General features: G+C 42.6%; 1 long non-coding RNA gene across 1 annotated transcript; it reads left to right on the plus strand.

The window, feature by feature from the left end:
• The first annotated feature begins 2,253 nt into the window (after positions 1-2,253).
• On the plus strand, positions 2,254-10,203 carry LOC112474116. Its single transcript, XR_003044290.1, has 4 exons — positions 2,254-2,654; positions 3,529-3,602; positions 9,414-9,664; positions 10,025-10,203. It is a non-coding gene; the product is annotated as an uncharacterized LOC112474116 (long non-coding RNA).
• Positions 10,204-20,364: the final 10,161 nt, after the last annotated feature.

The raw sequence follows: 20,364 nt of genomic DNA on the forward strand, positions 1-20,364 counted from the left end.
ACTTTTGATAACAAACTAGATGATGGAAAGATCAAAGCCACATCCATCTGGTCTCTGGGTTTCTTGCTGACTGCGGCCATGAAGTCCTTGCGAGGCCCGCAGGTAGATGAGACAGCATCCAGGAGCTGCACCTGGACGGAAATCACGCCATCTCCACACGGAAGCAGGTCCAAGCCAGTGCCACATGCCCCGTCGGTCAGTCTCTCGCAGTCTCACTCGTTTTGGAGGGACTTGAGGTTGCCACCATTCGCACCGGCCTTCTCACTCTAAACCCGGTCACGTGCCCATCTCCTGCTGCCCAGGAGGCCGGCACATTCAGACAACACAGTGGCATGAAAATACTAATCATAGTGATCATATTTGGTTTGCAACTCTGACCTCAGAACAAAGATGCCAAGGCTGGGGACACACAGGACGCAGGTAAGGTGTCTTTGCAGTAACTGTGAAGGACGGTTGCTGGCAGGCATTTTAGAAGGGCCCAGAGAGGGCACTTGCTTGCTTGGGCTGGGTTCAAGGCCTGAAGGTAGACATTTCGGGAGGGTCTCCGAGGCATCTGGGGGTCCTCTATACCGCCTCCTCTAGAGTCTCTCTTTTCTCTTTGCTCCTCCTCTCCTCCCCTCTCCCTTTTTTAGCTCTTTCTTAGGCTCTCTTTTCTTCTCTTATCTCCAGTTTCTCTGTCTTTAGCCCCTGCAGGTGTCACTGCATAGGATGCTGGTACTTAGAGCTGAGAAAGCCCTCAGCCCCAACAGGAGCAGAGGCCCTCTCTAACTATCTTCACATTTCTGAAGCACTTAGCCTTGTGCTTGGCCAGTGATGAGGATTCTTACTCAGTCCTTGACTAGAATAGAAAGGACAGCTATCCTGAGTTCAGTTGCTTTGTGTGGCACTGCATTTGTATGAAGGAATGACACAGGGGCACTTTGGGAACTTTTATCCCAAAGTACCCTAATACCCAGGGAAATGGACTTAAGGCCTGTGGGGTTAACCTGCAAGTCTGAAGCCTTTTGAAAGTTTAGCTTTAATTTATAAATTTATTCTAATTTCTGCATTTCATTTTACATCTATTCATTTTAATCAGATTTTTTACTCTTTAGTACTGCATCAAAAGAAAACTGCCTATAAATTTTCATCAAACACAGAGGACATGTTTGGGGTAGTCCAACTCAAAATTTAGGCTACGTAGAGTATGCGATATTCACTGCGGACCCCTTCCCATCCTGGAGAACCTCAAAGAGAGAGGCTATTACTCTCCCTCCCTTCTACCTCCTCAGCTGCCAGTGAACTGCTTCTCACATGGGCAACTCTTTGTCAAGTGATCCAGGGTAAGGAGCAAAGAAAAGCATGTATGAATGCATTTAATCATGGTCAAAGTTAACCTGAGCATTGCTGGGGAAATCAGTTTATATAAAAATAAGTTTATAAACAACTAGCTAAATTTCTAATTCCTCCACTCACCACCTTTGTCAATCTTCATTACAAATTATAATCCAGGAACATACTCCACATCTTTCCTGTAGTTTTGCAAACCCTGGCACTTATACATAAGGAATGCCTGGACTCCAGTTTAACAGATCTTTATATTGTCCCATTCTAGCATAGTCCTGGTTTATAGCTGGTACACAGAGATACCTAAATCTTTGTACTCAATAGCTCTGACCAGCTCTCTTGGTGCTCAGTGTCTTGTTGGGGAAGCAAACACATAAACAAATTACTAAGACCTGGTGTGACTACAAGTACAGATGCACTGTACCAACAGGGGTTGGAAAGGGAAGAAGAACTAAAAACAAAAATAAAAAAAGTAATAAAGAGTGTGGCATGATGGCCAAGAGTTGGCCCTGAGCCAGAAAGGCTGGAATCAAATCCTAGTTCTCTCTTCCAGTTTTCTAGCCAGGCACAAGTCACGCAGCCACTCTGAGCCTGGATTTCCTCTCCACAGTAGAGATGGTAACGATAGCACAGGCATTAGAATGTTTTTCAATATGAAGCATAGCACTTAAAGCCCAGTGCCTAGAATTCAATAAATGTGAGCCGTTGTTATTATAATGACTTCAAAGGAGTAATATAAATGAATTAAGCATGGACCTGGAAGTATGGCCTAACGCATTACAAAAGAGAATCAGCTAAGATTTCTTTGGGGAAAACGAAAAGGTGTAAAAAGCCAAATGCCGCTTGCCCTCACGTCTCTTGTGTTTCAAATACTGTCCACAAGATGGCAGCAGTAGCCTCAGGTTCTCACAGCCTAAAAGGCATTCCATTCAGCCTGCATTCCACGGAACCGCCCCAGACAGGCATCTCGGGGACATATTTTAAGTGGAAGGCAACCAGCACCGCATCTAAAGGATGCCCTTTCTTCTGGAATGCTATAGAAGTCTATGACTAGACAGACAAAGACACTCTGGCCTTGGGAAAAATTGGAAATCACCCATTCATTCGTTCATTTTTCGACAAATATGTACTGAGATCCTACTGCATCCCAGGCATCCCGCAAAGGAATAAAGCAAAGGAGGCCCTGCCCTCATGACCTCACAACCAGTCGCACACAGATCGAACACGGATAGATCATGGGATGGAATCTCCTAGCCAACTGAGAATCACAGGCCCGTGCACTGTGGTAATACAAGATTGAAGGTTAAGCAAAGAAAAAGGCAGACACGGTAGGAAATCCACACCGACTCCGCTTTGTATGCTGACAAGAGTGGGAGAGAATTCTAAGTGATAGAAGTTGGTAGAATTAAATTATGTTTGGGAGTTTTGCCCCTTGTGAAATCACTCAAGTTTTTACCCCCTCCCCCGCTTTAAGCTAGAAATCTGGGCTGGGCTAATGGAAGCTGTCACCTGGAATGTCTGGGGCAGCTGTGCAAGGTTACATTCCAGGCTCTAAGCGGGGGTAAAAAAAAAAAAAAAAAGCCAGCAATTTGCCTTTTGTCAACTGCAAATTAAAGTAATTTCCATGCAGAGGGTTTCTCCTGCTGGAGGTGAGCACCCAAAATGCCAGGGCTCCTGAAGCAAGCCTTTACCTGGCCGCCCCACCAAGGCAGACACACCTGAGGATAAAGGCGTCTCAGGGTTGCGATTAGGAGATTGTTTTCTTGGTTCTCCTTTGACCAAAGTGCCAAACCAAGTGGCATTATTAAGCGGGGCCTGGAGGTGAGAAACGGGGATGTCTTCAGTCCCTTAACACTCATAAAGCACCTTTTAGAATGTGGGACAAGAGAGACCCTCAGCTTTAAGTAAATAAAAAAGAAGGTAAATTTGTGTGTGCTGCAAACCCAGTGGTATGATGACAATAAAAAATAGCCACCATTACTGAGAGTGCCAGGCAGACACGATGCTAAGACATTCCAGCCACAGATCACCGAATCATCAAAGAAGGTAAACTAAGTATTATTGTCCTTACTTTATAGATGAGAAATTTGAGGCTTTGTGAAGTTAAGCCGTTTGGAGAAAATCTCAAGTATTAACTGATAAAGGTGGGATTCAAACCCTCATTTCTCAAACTCCTAAACCTGAATCCTTCGCCCCACACAGCCAACCAATTGCAGAAGTGGATAGAAAAACATTGCTACCAAAAATGAAGACGAGGTTATTCAGTCATTGATTCCGTAAGCACTTACAGAGCACTTTATGTGTGAGAAACTGGGCGTATACAAAGGTAAGTACTGGCAACTGCAAATTAATTTCCAAGCAGAGGACTTGCCACCATGATGGGTCTGAACTTGGAGACCTGAGATGTGAACAGACCTGGAATATTCCTCTCACCAAAGAGGTTTAGATCAAGAGCAAATGGGCAAGGAGTCTTAGCTTACAGACAACACGCTCGCTTGGCTGGTTAGAAGGTATCACATATACTTAGGAGGCAAGCTTTACGTCCCTGTGTGCTCTCATCTCCTAGGAAAGAGTTATGACCTGCACACACACCCTCAACACATACACAACCCTGGTCTGTCCCCAAAGCCAGCACCTGGCTGGGGACCTTGCAGATTCCAGAATCTCTCCTGTCCCACACTCCCACCCTCATGTGGCTTCGATCAGAGTCCTGCACTCCATCATCTTCCCTAATTTGTGGCTTCGCTGAGCCTCCTTTTCCTCATCTATTGGACCAGATGACCTGCAGTCTCTTCCAGTACAGATGTTTCTGACAGCTGCCATTTACTGAACACTGGCTGTGTGCCAGGTGCTGTTGTAGATTCTTCACAATCATTACCTTGTTTAATCTTCCCACACATTCTATGAGTGGGGTGGCACCCCCATTATGTAGATGAGTTTTAAAACTCAGAGATATTCCAGGTGACTTCTCCAAGGTCACCCAATTAGTAAGTTGAGAACCAGGATTAGAAGCCAGGTTAGTCTTGACCCTGAAAGCCCCAATATTTCTTACCGCCATACTGTCTTTAAAAGAAGAGGAAAAGGTTTACTCTTTGTCCTCCAGGTCATCACCTCTGCCTCAACTCTTCCCATCGAAAGCCCTCACGACCATCTATGTAGTGCTCACCTCATCTTTGTCACCATCCTCTTCTATCATCCTTGGCATTGTTCCTGGAAGACTTGGGTACCTGGCATACCCTTGTCTGTCATCATTTATTCAATATTCATGGAGAGGTCTGCTGACTCCATGACCTTTGCTCTTCTAAGATCTTGTGACTTTCAATCTTGGCCCAGCTCCAGGCACCCCCACCCTCAGCCCCGACATCACTTAAACCTGTGGAAATACTCTGTCTCCCAGATCTTGGACCCCAAAACCCCATCTCCAACCTCTACCCCATTATCACCCTCACCCAGCCCCTCTGGTTCTTGGCCTAACTCGACTTTCTCCATAGACAGTACCATGCGGTCCACTTTTCCTCCACCTGAGTCCTCTCAGCTATCCTCTTGTGTCCCCAAAAGCACCTCTGAATCAACTCCCTCCTTTCTAACTTCAAATTTCACAATAACTTTACACAATCTCTCCTTCATTTTGTCTTTCTTTCCAGAAACAGTCAACTGTCCTCTCCCCAATCCCCGCTACCACATGGCTACCTCCTTTCTAAGCTGCGTGTCTCTCTCTCTGGGCCACCTCCTCCAGAAAGAACCTGCCTTTCGCAAATATTCCCTCCTCTTCTGGCATCTTCAAACTCTCCCTCTCTTCGAGCTTCTCCCCTGGCTTGGGAGACTTCCTGAACTGGACCAATAGTGATGTTTCTCCCCTTGCTGTTTTTGGAGACTCCCTCTTGACTCCCTGGTCTCATGATGTCTGCCCTCCCATTTCACTCCATCGAAAGGCCACTCTCTGGTCCCCAACCACTCTAGATTCTAGATTTAGAATTGTCCTCAGTTCTTATCCCCTTTGACCTATACAGATAGACTCTGCTGACACCAGATTATTATGACTCCCTTGCCCTTAATCTCTTCTTTACATTGCATCTCAGCTCTAAGTCTCCTGACTTCTCTGAGCCTCAGTTTCTCCATCTATTAAAGGAGAAAAATAAATGCCAACATCGTAGGGTTGTGGGTATTGAATGAAATATCACATGCCTGACATATTGACGGTGCCCCTAGTAGTTGTTCCTATCACTGTTGCTTTTCTCTTAATGTTGAGAGAATTTCCCTTGACTTACAATCTTTAACTCACCCTACAACAGCAAACACTATAAGTAAGCCTCTTAAGGGTAGTGGTTCTTATGGCCTTAAGAAAACCCAGGAGTTTGCGTTGCACACGGTAGGTAGAGGTAGCTCACTGCTGGCGATGATGACGGCTTCATAACCTCCAGCTATTTCCCCAGTCTTTTAATTTTAATAAACCTCAAATGCTTTTTCCACCACGGACTTGGCTGTTTAACGGTTTCAATCCTTTGAAAAGGAAAATGACTCCCTTATTTTTCACTTACTTGCTGCATGTTAAGAGCTCTTTGATGTTCCAAAGGCCTTTCAAGAAAGGCTCCTTAGAAATAGGAGCTTGGCTTTTGCCACAGGGAAGTGAACTTGAACCCCAAAGGTTGAGTTGGGACCCTGGAGTCCCAGGCATGCGTTTTCCTCGCAGGCTCCAGGCCTGACCCCAGCCTGGAGCTTGGAGAAAATGCTATTTGCAAACTCTTCATCCTTCTCAAAGCTGTCATTTTCGTCAGCCCCACTGGGCATTTTGACAAATGCCTTTGCTAATTACTTAATTATTTTGGCCTGCACAAGTGTGGGGGCTGTTTCCTTAAAGAAAAGAGGGCTTAGCCAGTCCCTTCTTATCAATGCGAGGCCTGAAAGTAGCCTGCCTCAATCCTGTTTCAATCTTATTAAAGTGTTTGGCTAACTTAGCACCCCCACCAGTCAAATTAACTCAAATACATTATTATGCAAGGACACAAGCACAAAGCCCTCCTTCCCCAAAGCCAAGCTAAAGCTAGCATTTGTTTTTTTATGCCATTGGCTTATTTCTTCTAGTTCAAGCCTCTTTTGCATGGGAAAGAAACCTGCGCTTATCTGCTGACTTTCAATTAAAGAAACAATTAGGCTAGCTGATAAGTGCGAGAAATGCCTCAATGCATCCCTCCTGGAATTAGCAAGGAGTGTGAGTCTGTCACCCCGTGGTCAACACAGTGGGGTGCGCGGGCAGCAGGAAAGTGTGGAAGAGATTCCACCGAGAGGGAGGTTGAACTGGCTTTCCCAGGCTGGCCAGCCCTGACATTCTTAGTTTTAAAATCAGAGTCTCTCTAAGAAGGGCTCTCTCTCTCTCTGAGCATCTTCTCCATCTAGTACTACCAAATAATGCTGAGCATCTCGCCACATGCCCTGGCTGTGTCTTCGTGGCACCCTGGAGAAAAGGCCCTTGACTAGTTCATCTGCTCAGCGTACACTGAGGCCAAAATAAACTCAGAATCAATTCTGAAACACAAATTGCACTTAAAGGCATGAATTATCCAAAGTGGTTATCCGCCCTGCTCAGATAAACAGCCAATGGCCCCATCCAGAGGCTGGCACGGGGCCTGGCACGTGGTAGATGCCCAGTAAAGGTGGCTGGGTGTGGATAAAGCTACTGCCCATCCCGCCGGGATATCCCGCCTGCAGGGGTGTAGTTGACTCTCGGTGAATCACTGGAGGGGGCAGAGGACACGCAGAGGCTTCAATTAGGGTTGACCCATGTATTCGTTTGCACAGCTGGGACCAGAGAAACTGAGCTGACCCCAGGTCTTTCTCATGAAAATGCAATGAGGGCAAAGCCGCCCTTGAAAATATCAGTATCTTGCATATAGTTAAGGACTATTTCATAGTATCCCCAGCTAGCTTTAAGTGAAGAGGCCTAGAGAGGGTGTATAATCTGCCTAAAGTCACACAGCCAGTTGAAAATATGAGGGGTACCTATTTCATTTGTTATAGCAGCTGAAAAGATAAAATCCATAGGGATAAATTTAATGAAGCGCCTATAGCATCCATAAGAAGAAAACTTTAAAGCCCTAATGAGCTTCATAAAGAAATCTGGAATAAATGAAAACACATGATTTTTTTTTTTTTTGGATGTTAGTCTCTCTAAATTAATGTAAATGCTCAATTGACTTCCAATTAAAATACCGAGAGGATTGCGGATGGTGATATAATGTTATTAAAATTTATCTGAAAAAATAAACATGTGAAAATAGCTAGAAAAAGTCCAAAGAATAACAAGTAGCATTACTCATACTTGTTATTAAAATACATCATGAAACCACAATAATTAAAACAGTTTAAAGAGGAGAAAAAAATAGACAGTACCAGAATATGAGGGGACTGTAAATAGAGTAAAATACGCGTAGAAATTTAGTTTATAATAAAAGTGGCATTTCAATTTAGTGAGGAAAGAGATCATTCAGGAAATGATCTGGGGACTGTCGCTAATTAGATAGGGGAAGAATCATGAAGTTAGAGCCCTACCTCAATCTTTAACACCAAAATAAATTTTAGTTGGATCAAAGATTTAAATTTTAAAAAGGAAACCATAAAACATCTCAAAGGAAACATGTAAAATGTATAATCTGAGTGGAGAAGTTTTTTCTAAGCAAACCAAGAAACTCTAAAGCCAAAAGAAACAATTGACACATTTGAATGCCTAAAAATGTACAATTTGTGTATGGCAAAAATAAATGCTGTGAACAAAATAAGATAAGAAGAGAAATCATTTTCAGTCAATGACGGATAAAAGGTTAGTTTCCTGTTTTACAAAGCTCACACCCCAATCGGCAAGATCAGCAAGTATAACTCAGTAGCGTAGGCAAAGGAGGGGAACAGACAGTTCACAGAACAAGAGACCCAGAACAATTTGGCAGAACTTACAATGGCACTTCTCCAGCTCATTGAACAATCTTTCTTATGACTCGTCTTCATCAGAAAACCCACCAGTGGAATCTTAAGTCGTGTATTTGCTTAAGGTTGTTATTGCTCCCTGAACTAGCTCTTCAAGTGGGAAGAGTCTGAGCTAGGATAGCACAGGGACCACTAACCCTGCCTGCCAGTTCCCCAAAACAGTGCTAACCCTTCTGCAGGTAACTGAGGTTCCACGCTTTGGTGGGGAGGGAGGAGGCCACTGGTGAGGGGCCGCGCTGCCCTCCTGCACATGAGGAAAGGGACAAAGCCCACCGCATTTGGAGTCACCAAACATCCCTTTGGGCCGCCTCCTGCTAATGTCTTCCTCACTGCTCTTGTGTCCCGTATTATGATGTATATAATATCCCATTGTATTATGTATCCCGTAATAACCACAGACGAGGAACCAACTGTGAACATGCACCATGGTTTAAGCGTCCTGTAGCTCTAACTACCTAGAAAGCAGAGAACCCAGAGTACAGGTGAGAGATGCCTCTAAAACAGTTGTCATTCTTTACTCCTGCAGGACTGACTCTCCCTCGGCCTTTGTCAGTTCTGGCTTTACACACAGTCACATCAAGACTGGTCAACTGCTGATTTCTCCAAGTGCAGCATATTAAAAACTGCAGATTAGGAGGTATGTCAGAGTAAACTGACTGATGGCAGAAAGGCCGGTCAAAGGCACCAAAAGCAGAGGGCACCACTGAGGTGATGCCCAAGAGCCAGATAGAAAGGTCAGACGAGGCTATCCACACTATGTTTAAGGGGGTAAGGCTGTGTGTCGCCCATTTGAGAAACCAAAATGATGCTTTACCCTAGAAAGAATCAGCTTCAACGAATGCCTTATTAAATGGCATTTGGAGAGAACCAAAAACTTGAACTATTATTAGATCATTTTTATTCTGTGATCTCTCAGTCTAGAGTATTGTTAGGGATAGAATAATATACTGAAGTTGAGGAACATTTCTTTAACAGTACTTGAAAAATATGAATCCACACATGGGAGGAAATGGAAGTATAGTTATAAGAATAAATATTGAATTTTAATACATGAGGTATTGGTGAGGCTCAGTCAGTAATTCCCATATTTATTGATTTTTGTTTGATTTAAGCATAAACCATGCCGCTTGGAGCCACGCACAGGGGACAGCATAGAAGCAAATACAACGTACGGCGCTGATCAGCACATAAACACGTCGACTGTTACACTACCATGGTCGGCATGAGCAGGAAACGCAAAAGACCAAGCTTCTATGACTTGGTCTGTTTTCCTGTAAGAAATAATTTAAGTCTCAGTTTCCTCATCTCGACATCGGGAATAATAATACTTGCCCACAAGGCTTCGTTGCAGGCCTTAAATAAGGTAAGTCAGGGGTCTGAATAGCACCTGAGATGTAGCAGATAGATAATAAATAGAAGCTGTTGTTGTTATTGTTGTATTTTCACCATATCTCAGCTTCCAAAATCAGAATCTGAGAATCAGTCACTTTTTTCTTATAATATTAAATCCTCATTCTCTCTCTGTCTCTCTCTCCCTCACTCTCTTTTATTTACCCCTTACACAACTTAAAATTCTTCACTGATTTTTAACTCCTACGATAATAGTAACGGCTAATACTTATATAATGCTCTTTGTGTGCTGGGCACTGGTCTAATGACTTTACATGAATTAACTCACAACAGCCCAATGAGGTAAATATTTTTATTGTCTCCCCTTTTACAGATGAGATTGAGCACAAGGAAATTAATGATATTAAAAGGTCTCACAGCAAGTAGTAGGCCTGAAAAGTACCGCTTTGCGAAAAAAGCAGGACGAACGCGTGTGTTCTGTAGACTGCCATTAAACGTAAATGTGCACAGAGACGTACAGATCTACCGATGTAAAGAGAGTGAGAGGGACTTGGAAGCTAAGGGTAAGAGGGACACTTGCTTTTCACTTCTGAACCTTTGGGATTTTTTGGTGAATGTTCTACCCATTCAAAAATTTAATCGATAATCAAAAAGTTCTCCCAACTCATGCTGGTCACTCATCTCTGGAGTGCCCAGCCCCTTTTAGCAAGTTCAGACCTATTTCTGGGCTTCCAATCCCCATTGCACATGTTAGCTGACCTGAGGGCAGGGCACCTGGCTGGGCCGCGCCTGCTTTACGGGGGACACCCCAGGGCCCAGACAGGCTACAGAGCTCAGACCGGGCTACAAGGGCTCATTTCCAGAAACCTCGTGGAGAGTCGGGGAGGAAACCAACGGTTCTGGGTGACACTCCCCGCCACTCAGGTTTTTCATCGGCACCAGGCCTGGAGGTAGAACGTTTGGGAGGCCCTGAACAAAGAGGACCCCCTCCTCTCTCTGCCTAATTTCCATTGCCTGCCATTCCTTTCAGAGGAGATAAAGGCTTGCATTCCACAATTAGCGACAGAAGGTTGAAAATGCAAATTCATGGAGGAGTTCACAATCTTTGGTGAAAGAGTTTTCACTTAGGTGTTAATTATTTCTACCTACTTCCTGAGCTGGGCTGGGCCGAGAGGAAGAAAGCCTGGGTGGAGCAGAGGGCCAACTGTGGAGGTGGGGGTACCACCCTAATTCCCAATTCCCCACTCCTCCTATGGGACAGGACAAGCCAGAGGTGCCCTCCACCCCCACTCCAAGGGGTTTCTGCGGCCCATTCCCTTGTCACCGGCTCCATCAGAAAAAGAAAGCTGGGTAGAGAGCCTCAGAGGAGCCAGAAAAAAACCACTGGCAGGTATCCTGCTTCACAAAGCCTGACCACAGCTGGAGGGGATGTAGACCCTTGTCCCTGGAGAGAAGACCCACGGAACCCAAGACAGGTTTCATCTGAAGAGTCATCTGGGCAGGAAGGGAAAAGGCATGAGTGAGTTGAAGGGTCCTGTTCTCTGTTGCCCAGAGAGCAGGACAAGCGAGTGGAAGCCACCAGGAGCGAAAATGCACTGCTGCGTAAATGATCGGTTCAGCCAACCTGCATCCACTCCCGCCTCCTGGTCTTTGCTCAAAACATTCCCTTGCTTAAAGCACCTTTTCCTTCCTCCCCGTCTAGGCCTTGCTTCAAAGCTCATCTCCAAGCCTTTTCCTGGCAGGCTCACCTCCCTCTTACTGAGACCAGCCCTCGTTTCCTTATATATTGATTTTTGCCAACCATTCATTAGATGGACCACATTTCTTCTCTTGGAAAGCTGAGCCAAGGGAGGCTGCTTTGGTGAATTTCATTTCTATAATCTCACTCAGGGTTAGGAGGTCACCTGTGTGATCTGTGTCTGCCACTCGTTCTCTTTATAAGGCTTAGTTCCCTCTTCTGTAAGTGAAGGAATTGCCCTGCAATAATTCTGTGATTTCTTCTTTGTGCCAAGTTTTATGATTCTGGGCTTTGATGTATATTTCCATTCATTTCATATGACTTTGCGTTTTGATAAACGGTCTCACCTCCTGAGAAGATTTCATGAACCTGGACTCCTGACTTCAATTTTAAGATCATGCAATTAGAGAACACAAGTGGCCTTCATTTAATTAGAGCTGATTCTCAAGAATAATGCCTGACTTTGCTAATGATTCTTTCTTGTTCTGTATCATAGTTGGAATTTATGATGTACAGACAGTGCTCCACTTCTAAAGGACTTGAAAAGAGCTGGTGATTAATGGCTCCCTCTTTCATCCTTCTATTTTTCCCAAAGATGTTCTGGCTTCAGCTGCCTAAGGATCCGGCCCTGATGCCGATGGACTATTGTCAAAGAAGTCAACACTTTTGAGATCTCTGAAGTTCTGAGAAGTCTAGTTCCCAGAGCTCTTCTATATTTCCCTTCCCTCACCACCCACAACTCTCCTTAAACCAAGCGTAACGTTCCTTTCCCTGGAAGGCCCTGCCCCTCATGTTCTCCCAGCTAGAGTAGTCCCCAAACTTGCCTACAAAACTGTGATATATTTAATTTCAGTTCTTCTATGCTCTATTTCTGGAAGTTTCATTTCATTCTTTTTCATATCTGCTAGATTTTTTTCAGTATGTCATTCCTTGCAAATATGTTCAAGTTCATAATTTATATAATAAATTATATATATATAATAATTTTACTATTGAAAGGTGCAGGTTTGTTTCTGTTATCTGTTGTTTCTCTTGATTTGTACTCCTATTGCATTCCTTGTGCTAACCACAATCTTAAGGGATAAAAATGCTTTAAATGACAAACAGAAACAAAATTCCCCAATCATTCTTAAACCCAGTAATTCACAATCATCTGGATGTGAGGAAAAGGGATAAGTGTTGAAAATGTATGTGGAAGCTCAGGATCATCTGTCAAGGTCTGTTGGGGTTCAGTTTACTGAACTTTTGATTTCATCGCTTTGTAGAGCTGACTTCCTGTGACCTTTATTCCTCATTCTTAGCTATAACTCACACACTGCCCTCGGGCTTACATGATAATCGTTTGTGTTGTTTGCAAATGTTGTCACATCCATTACTACTGTGAGTCTCCCTTCAGTCCTTTGAGAAAGGCAGAATTAGATGTTTTTATCCCCATTTTCCAGACAAGGTAACAGTTTAGGGGTCAAATGTCCTGCCCAAAGTCAGAGGGCAAAGAATAGGAGGGAGATAACAGAAGCTGGTGCCCATGTAGCATTTCTTTATTGGTGGATGGTGAATCCACCGGTGCCCACTATTACAGGCAACTGACTTCCCAAACTACTGTATTTCTTGCCAAGAGACATTTCCTTCCAGCAACTGGGCTTAAAAACATAACATTATAGGAATGAACCATCCCTTCCCTGGTCGCTTCAACTGGCTAGCACATGACAGCTCCTCTAGCTGGGCCCTCAACTCCCTTTTAGTGGGGCCAGGGTCCCCAAACCCAGGCAACCCAGAAGTGCCTATGATTCCTCCTGTGTCCCCTGAGTGAGAGGAGGAGCAATCATCCAGGAAAGATGGAAGGAAGGAGGAGGGACAGACCTCATTAACAGGAGCTGGGGAACTAGGCCTGTTGGGCTCTGACCTATTGGGTCTGAAAGCCCCTAGAGAAATGTTGCACCTACTTGCAGAAATCTTTACAGCAGGAAGAGGGAGAGACAGACCACTGAGTCCTAGAAAATGCCTGCAATAGTCTGAAAGTAGACATTTTTGAATGGCTGGAACTCTCCCCTAGGGTGTGAGAGGGAGAGAACAGTAAACACCATTTTCAAAGCTTGCCTGGCCTCTCTGTCAAGCTGATGACTGCTGGAATGTGAAGACTGAGAGAGAAAATGAGCCGAACATTTTCTTCAGTGAAGAAATCTGGTAGGGATATAAGAGCGAGAACCCTTATGTCTCTGAGAGGACCCGTGGACCCCACGAAAGGGTGTGTGACATCAAAGTCAGATGACCTGGTTCACATGCCAGGGACTGGCTGGGTGGTCTTGGGCAAATTATTTATGTTCTTGAATTTCAGTGCCTTCATCAACAAAATAGGGATACTAACAATGCCCATGTTATAGGACGGTTTAAAGATGAAATGACCTAAGCCTATTAAGTGCATGGCACTCAGCTATTACTGCTACCTTCATTTTACAAATGAAATCACTGAGGTCCAGAGAGTTGATTTGCCCGAGGTCGTCCAGGAAGGATGGTCCTTACAGTTAAGCACTTATTTGGACTTTTCTTTCTTTTTTTTTTAATTTCTCAAGGATTCATTTTCCTCACATATAAAATGAGAATAATACATATTCTCAATACCTTATCTAAAACCCTTGGAGCCAGGGAGTCAAACCTTAAAACGTCTGGTGTGAATGAATACCAGTCTCCAGTGGGGTCTGGAGCCATACCCAGTAATCAAACACAATAGTATTTCTGCAGCAAAATTTGAGGGTATTTACACTAAGTGGGGGACATAAAGACTATATATAGCTTCATATTGTTTGAGATTAGACTTTGATAGCCTGCTAACCTTAGGTTCTGTTAAGAAGAATTTTGGTTTTTAGAGCTCTGAAATTTCATATTGTGCACTTGTGATACCTACTTCAAATAGTTTGGAAAATTCTATAAGATGACCCATATCAAGTGGCTGGCATCGATAGGTGCTCCGTATTAAAGTTAAATATTAATATCAGCTAGTCCAGTGCTCAACTATAGTGCTACAAGCTGCTAAGTCATGGAGAACATCCAGGCAGGATATGACAATCTCAGAGACCCTCAGAAAGATGTCCTACCCTAGCACTCAGCCTAAGAATAGCATGCCCTTTCTGCAAGGCTGTGGAAGAGAAGAGAAGGGAGCATTGCTCCAGGACAACCTCCCATACCATCAGGCTGAACCATGAGCCTCTGATAGGCTTCCCTAAAGTATTATTGGGATTCTAGTCACTGGGGACCTTGGTCCTGGGGCCTCTGGAAATTGTGCTGCAGGTTATTTTGATTGGGGGAATAAGGGAATGATGCTCTAAACTAAAGATTGAAGCCTCAAGGGCCAGCCAGGTAATATAAGGGAACAAAGGGTCCTAGGTGTGCCTCTGGCAAGTGGGACAATACCTGCCCATCCCAAAAGAAAGATGCCACCCACTTAGAGCCATTGGGTTGGTTGGTTGCCACATGCGAAAATAAGCCTTGTTCTGCCTGCCTAACTTTTTGATCTTTCAAGAGAAGTCAAAATGTAAAATGTGGAAAATATCCTTACTTTTACCCATTGGCCACTAATATTTTTAAACACTGTACAAACCCAATAAAATGTAGCTGTGGACCTCTGATCTAAATAATCATAATGAGTCTGATCTAAATAATCATAAAGAGTCTGGACCTCTGATCTAAATAATCATAATGAGTCTGACTTAATTGAGAGCTTACTATGTGTTAGGCAGTGCCCCACAAGTACTATATGCCTTATATTTAATACTACAGCAACCCTATAAAGAAAAAACTATTAGTGACATTTAACAGAGTAGGAAAATTGAGGCTCAGATTGTATTAGATAAAAATAGTTAATGTCCTACAAGTCAATAAAAACTGTAACCTTTGAGGCCCTTACTTCTACAAACAGAAATAATGCACATCTCTCTGAAAAAACAACTTATCAATCTTCTACAAGTTAATATCCAAAATTATGGAGTCTGGACTTTAAGCAATATTTGTTTAAGTCAGTTTGGGCTGCCACAATAAAATCCCATAGACTATGTGGCTTAAACAACAGAAATTTATTTTCTCACAGTTTTGGAGGCTAGAAGTCCAAGACCAAGGTTCTGGCTGATTCCATTTCTGGTAAAGGCTCTTCCTGGCTTGTAGATGGCTACCTTCTTACTAAGTCCCCACATGGCCTTTTCTTCGTGAATGCAACTAGGAAGTGAGATAGGGGGAGAGAGAGCTCTTTAGTCTCTCTTCTTATAAGGACACTAACCTTATCGGATCTTATTTAACCTTAATCACTTCCTTAGAGACACATCTAGAAACACAGCTACAATGGAGGTTAGAGTTTCAATATATTAATTTGAGGGGGGACACAAACACTTAGTCTATAAAATATAATAAATAGTAAGTCAAACAAGAGCATCAGATGATCCTTAACTGAGTTCATTAGACAATTCTCTAATATGACATTAAAACAAGAGCATACGATAACTTCTTTGCCTTATTTCCAAATTTTGGATAATTTTTCTAAAAAGAAGTTTGAATGCAAATTTTAATGAGACATCACTTGGTAATTCAAGAAAGCTGTTTTGTTCATGTGAAAATAAAGTTAGCACTGACAATTGCCAAAGAAACACTAGCAAAACTTTACCTGTTGATTCTCATTTATAAATATTCTTTGTGTTCATCACCAAATGTTTTTGTCGTTGTAACACTTCCTTAGGACAGGCTGGGATTTTCATGATTTTAGCTTCTCTTTCACTAGTTACATTTTAAATTGGTGCTCCCTTTTTAGACTCACTGTAGCCGGCCCTTTTGTTAAGATTTATGCAGTCCTCTAATTTTATGGAACAGACTCCATGTTTATTAAGCATATATCACGGTGCCAGGCATGGTGCTCGGGCTTTTTGCATATGCTATTCTATTTAATCCTCCCAAGAGCTTGGTAAACTTGATGCTATTGACCCCATTTTAAAGATGTGAGAACTGATTCCTACAGCGTGTAAGTAGAAATGCCAGAAATCAATTCAGGCTTTGTTCTTCCATGTCTGAGGTACTTTCTAACACTTAGCAGTTTTCAGTGCCACGATTTCCAGGGAAGGTTGCAATGGTGATATTTTTTAACCAAACAAATATTTATTGAGCACTGAACATCATTTAGCTAGACGCCAGAGATAAAGCAATAAATATAATATAATCAATAGAGCCCTGGTCCTCATACAGTCAAGGAGGTAGCTTATCTTATCCATTTTGTGTTCATTTCTCTTTCTTCCAATTTCAGATAGTCACATTTTATGAACATATCCCAGGATTTTAGGCAAGTGTTCTGTTTGGGTCCCTTAGTCCCTGAAACAAGAAACGCAGACAATTTTGCCAAGGAAAAGCAAGGGCAGGGCCATGGTCAGAGTCCCCTGGACCCTGAGGACACAGTTTCTCAATGACACCGGTGTCAAATGTCTCTAGTGCTGAATTAAGCCCGGATTATATGTGAGAAAATGACCTCCAAGAGTATTTCTTTTTTAAACAAGGACTGTCTTCCTAGGGCAGCCCCTGCCACTGGAATTCTTTCGGCCTTGTCGAAGGGCTCACTGGCAAATACTCCTCTTGGGGTTTCCAAAAGAAAGGCTTTTTTGAGATGCTGTCCAAGAAAAATAGGAATCCCTTCTATATTCAGTTATTTTTCTTGTTTCATTTCTCTAGCTCTATTAGGATGACAAAGAAAAAAGCAACCACATCCATATAAATTCCACAGAGGGACAAAGCCTCAGAGGATAGGCTGTTCTTCTCTGTAAACAAAGAACAAACATGCAGGGATATTGTAGAGCCAAAAATCAAGACTTGGCTGTTATTTCCGATGAGGAATCTGTTTCCAAATTCACTAATTGAATTCCAATATGGTGGGAGTTCAACAAATGTTTGCTAGATGAATGAAAGGATGGATGAATAGATGAATGGGTAACTAATTGAACTAACGCTTAGGACAGTTCTTGAATCAGTTTGCCTCTGGTGCAGGAGCAAAGCAAGAAGATTTTCTGGTCTAGCCAAGTATAGCTTGGGCAGTTTGGGGAATTTGGGTTCCAAAATGGAAGGAAACTGAGCTTGTTGGAGCTGCTCATGTCACTGGACTGACTACACATGAATGTGCCCTGACTCATACCCATGAGTTCAATGTCCTTTGAGCTATTTTTCTCTTTATTTTGTATCCATAGCATTATTTCTCCAACTCTGAATAACTGGGCTTACTTGATTATATTTAGTATATGTCTTCTCCAGAGGCTTTATTGCCATATTATTGTTCTCGATGGTCTATTTATGCCATAGAATGAAAACAACACATTCTGAAAAGGACAGTGTGTTTTTTTTTTACATGAGAGAAAGAAAGAGTCATAATTGGTTTTGATTGTTAAACATTAAGAATAGGCCCTGTCATCTCTATTTAAACTCAGTGAAATGAGAAAACAATGTTCCAGCTCTGAATGAATAATCCATATTGCCTAAGTAGAGTAATTATAAAAGGATAAGTGGAGAAAAAGGGAAGGAAAAATAAAGGCCATGATACAGCACAAATGAGAAGCAGGGGCCATGGTCCTTGCAATGCTACTAATAGGCAGTGTCCTTGAGCAAATCAGTTAAACCCCTGCCCTCGTTTCTTTATCTATAAGATAAGGGGATAAATCCTGAATATCTCTTCCTTCTTGGAAATCTTACTTTTCCAGCTAGAACTTTGCTATTTACTAGTATTATGAGTTTTTTCAAAGGAAAACTTTTATAGGACTCTTTTTCAGGTAGAAACTAGCTATATTTTCCCTCTTTCTTTATCATGCCTTCCTTTCAGCCACAAGCTTTCTGTTCTAGTTCAGTTTCTTCAATGTTGTTTTTCTTGCTGCCCTTGACTTTGTCTTCTCTTTCTCTTGACACAGACTCCTGGACATTCCTACTGCTTACTGCAATGTCAATCTCGGCGAAAAGTGGGTTACAAGAGTTGTGAACCCTTACATTGCATCAGAACAGGTAAATAACACGTCTGTGGAAAAGGTGCGTAAGGTATTTGCCTCTGAGGTAACTGTCATCAGCCAAGGTTTCACATGAGCACTTTCTAATATTTGAGTTTTTAAAATGGAGCTTTTATGAAAATGCTTTTGACCCAGCAATTCCCGTTGAGGAATGCACTTGCCCAGGAGTGCAAGGCTACAGGCTCTGCAGCATCACTTGGAAGAGTCAAATTGGGAATAACCTAAGTGCTCCGCAAAAGGTGTAGTGCATGTTACTATTGATTATTAGCATTGCGCTCGCAGTGGGAATTCTTGCTGGCAACACAATAATTATCAGCTTACATCCGTATAGCATCTCATCATTCATAAAATGCTTTTACATGCATAATTATATTACGCTTTCATAATGGCCCTGTGTTGAAATCACCCTGCCTCACAAAAAAAATCTGAGGGCCAGCATCACATTAGAGATGTCGTAGCTATTAGATGGAACTCTGGTCTTTCAACACTTGGTCCTAGGTTCAGAGTTATGCCTTCATCAGGCAATCAGAGAACATGAGTTTATAGAACAAAATGGAGTCTGTTCTTGAAACTCCTTTAAAATCTTCAAAGGTCTCAGAAACGAATCAAGGAACACATACTTTGCTAAGTGACAAGGCAGAAAGTAAATCAAGGGGCCTGATATTGTGTTCCAGAGACCCAGAGTGGAATCACCCTTGTCTTGACAATTCAGGAATCGTTGTGATCCAGGCATGTACTAGGTCGTAATTCACGGATAGGCTCAGCTCGCAGGCTCACTCAGTGCCTTCTTCTCACAGGCACTGAGGGAAGTCCTTGGAGCCATGGTTTCTTCCTCATTCTCACCTGAGCTCTGTGGAGGTGGGGTTGCCCACAGAGTTCCAAGATGTGGGAGATATTATCGTACTAAAAATCGAGAAAATGGGTTGCTGAGAAAGAAAACACCTGAAATATGTTTAATGTTTTCTGTTTAAATATTTGCTCCTTCCTGTTTTCTTTTTTTTAAATTATGGTAAAGTAAACATAACATAAAATTCACCACTTTAACCACTTTGAAGTGTGCAATTTCCATGGCGTTTAGTACATTCATGATGTTGGGCAACCATTGATGCTATTGAATTCTAGAACATTTTTATCACCCCCTAAAAACATCCTATACCCCTTAGTAGTCACTCTGCATGTTCCCCATCTGCGAGTCACTGGCAACCACTAATCTGCTTTTTGTCTCTATAGATTTGTGTATTTTGGACATAACCTATATTTGGAATACTACAACATGTGTCTTCTGTGACTGGCATCTTTAATTTAGCATCATGTTTCCAAGGTTCACCCATGTTTGAGTGTGTATCAGTACTTCATTACTTTCTATGACTGAATAATATTCCATTGTATGGAGATACCACCTTTGGTTCATTCATTCATCAGTTTGTGGGTATTTGGGTGGTTTCCACGTTTTGGCTATTGTGAATAGTGCTGCTATGAACATTCGTGTACAAGTATTCGTTTGATTATCTGTCTTTGGAGTATATGCCTAGGAGTGGAATTGTTGGGGCATAAGGTAGTTTTGTTTTATTTACTGAAGATGTTTTCTTTTTATTAAAGATGAATCTAGGGTTAAAGTTATCTAGGGGAAGCATCTGAGCTTTGGGACCAGAGATCTGACTGAATGGCATTTGATAAGCAGCCCTTTGACAAGCAGCCAGTTGACCCTGTTAACCTTTCTCCTACACAGTTGATAGAAGAATAATACCTTAGCAACCCCAGCATTACTAGCAAGCAATTATGTGTCCCAGACCCAGAAAAGCAAAAAGAATTATTCCATTTTTTATGAGGGCGAGGCTTTGCTTGTTCCATCCCAGGCTCAGGGTAGTGCAACCGAGGTAAAGTTGAGTTAATAGTTGACCCTTGCTAGCTCCTAGCTCCGTTGGCTCATCAAATTAGGTATTGTTTCACATCTCTCTGGGGTCG

The sequence above is a fragment of the Pteropus alecto genome, unplaced genomic scaffold (assembly GCF_000325575.1).
Source record: "Pteropus alecto unplaced genomic scaffold, ASM32557v1 scaffold88, whole genome shotgun sequence".
NCBI classification, from domain to species: domain Eukaryota; kingdom Metazoa; phylum Chordata; class Mammalia; order Chiroptera; family Pteropodidae; genus Pteropus; species Pteropus alecto.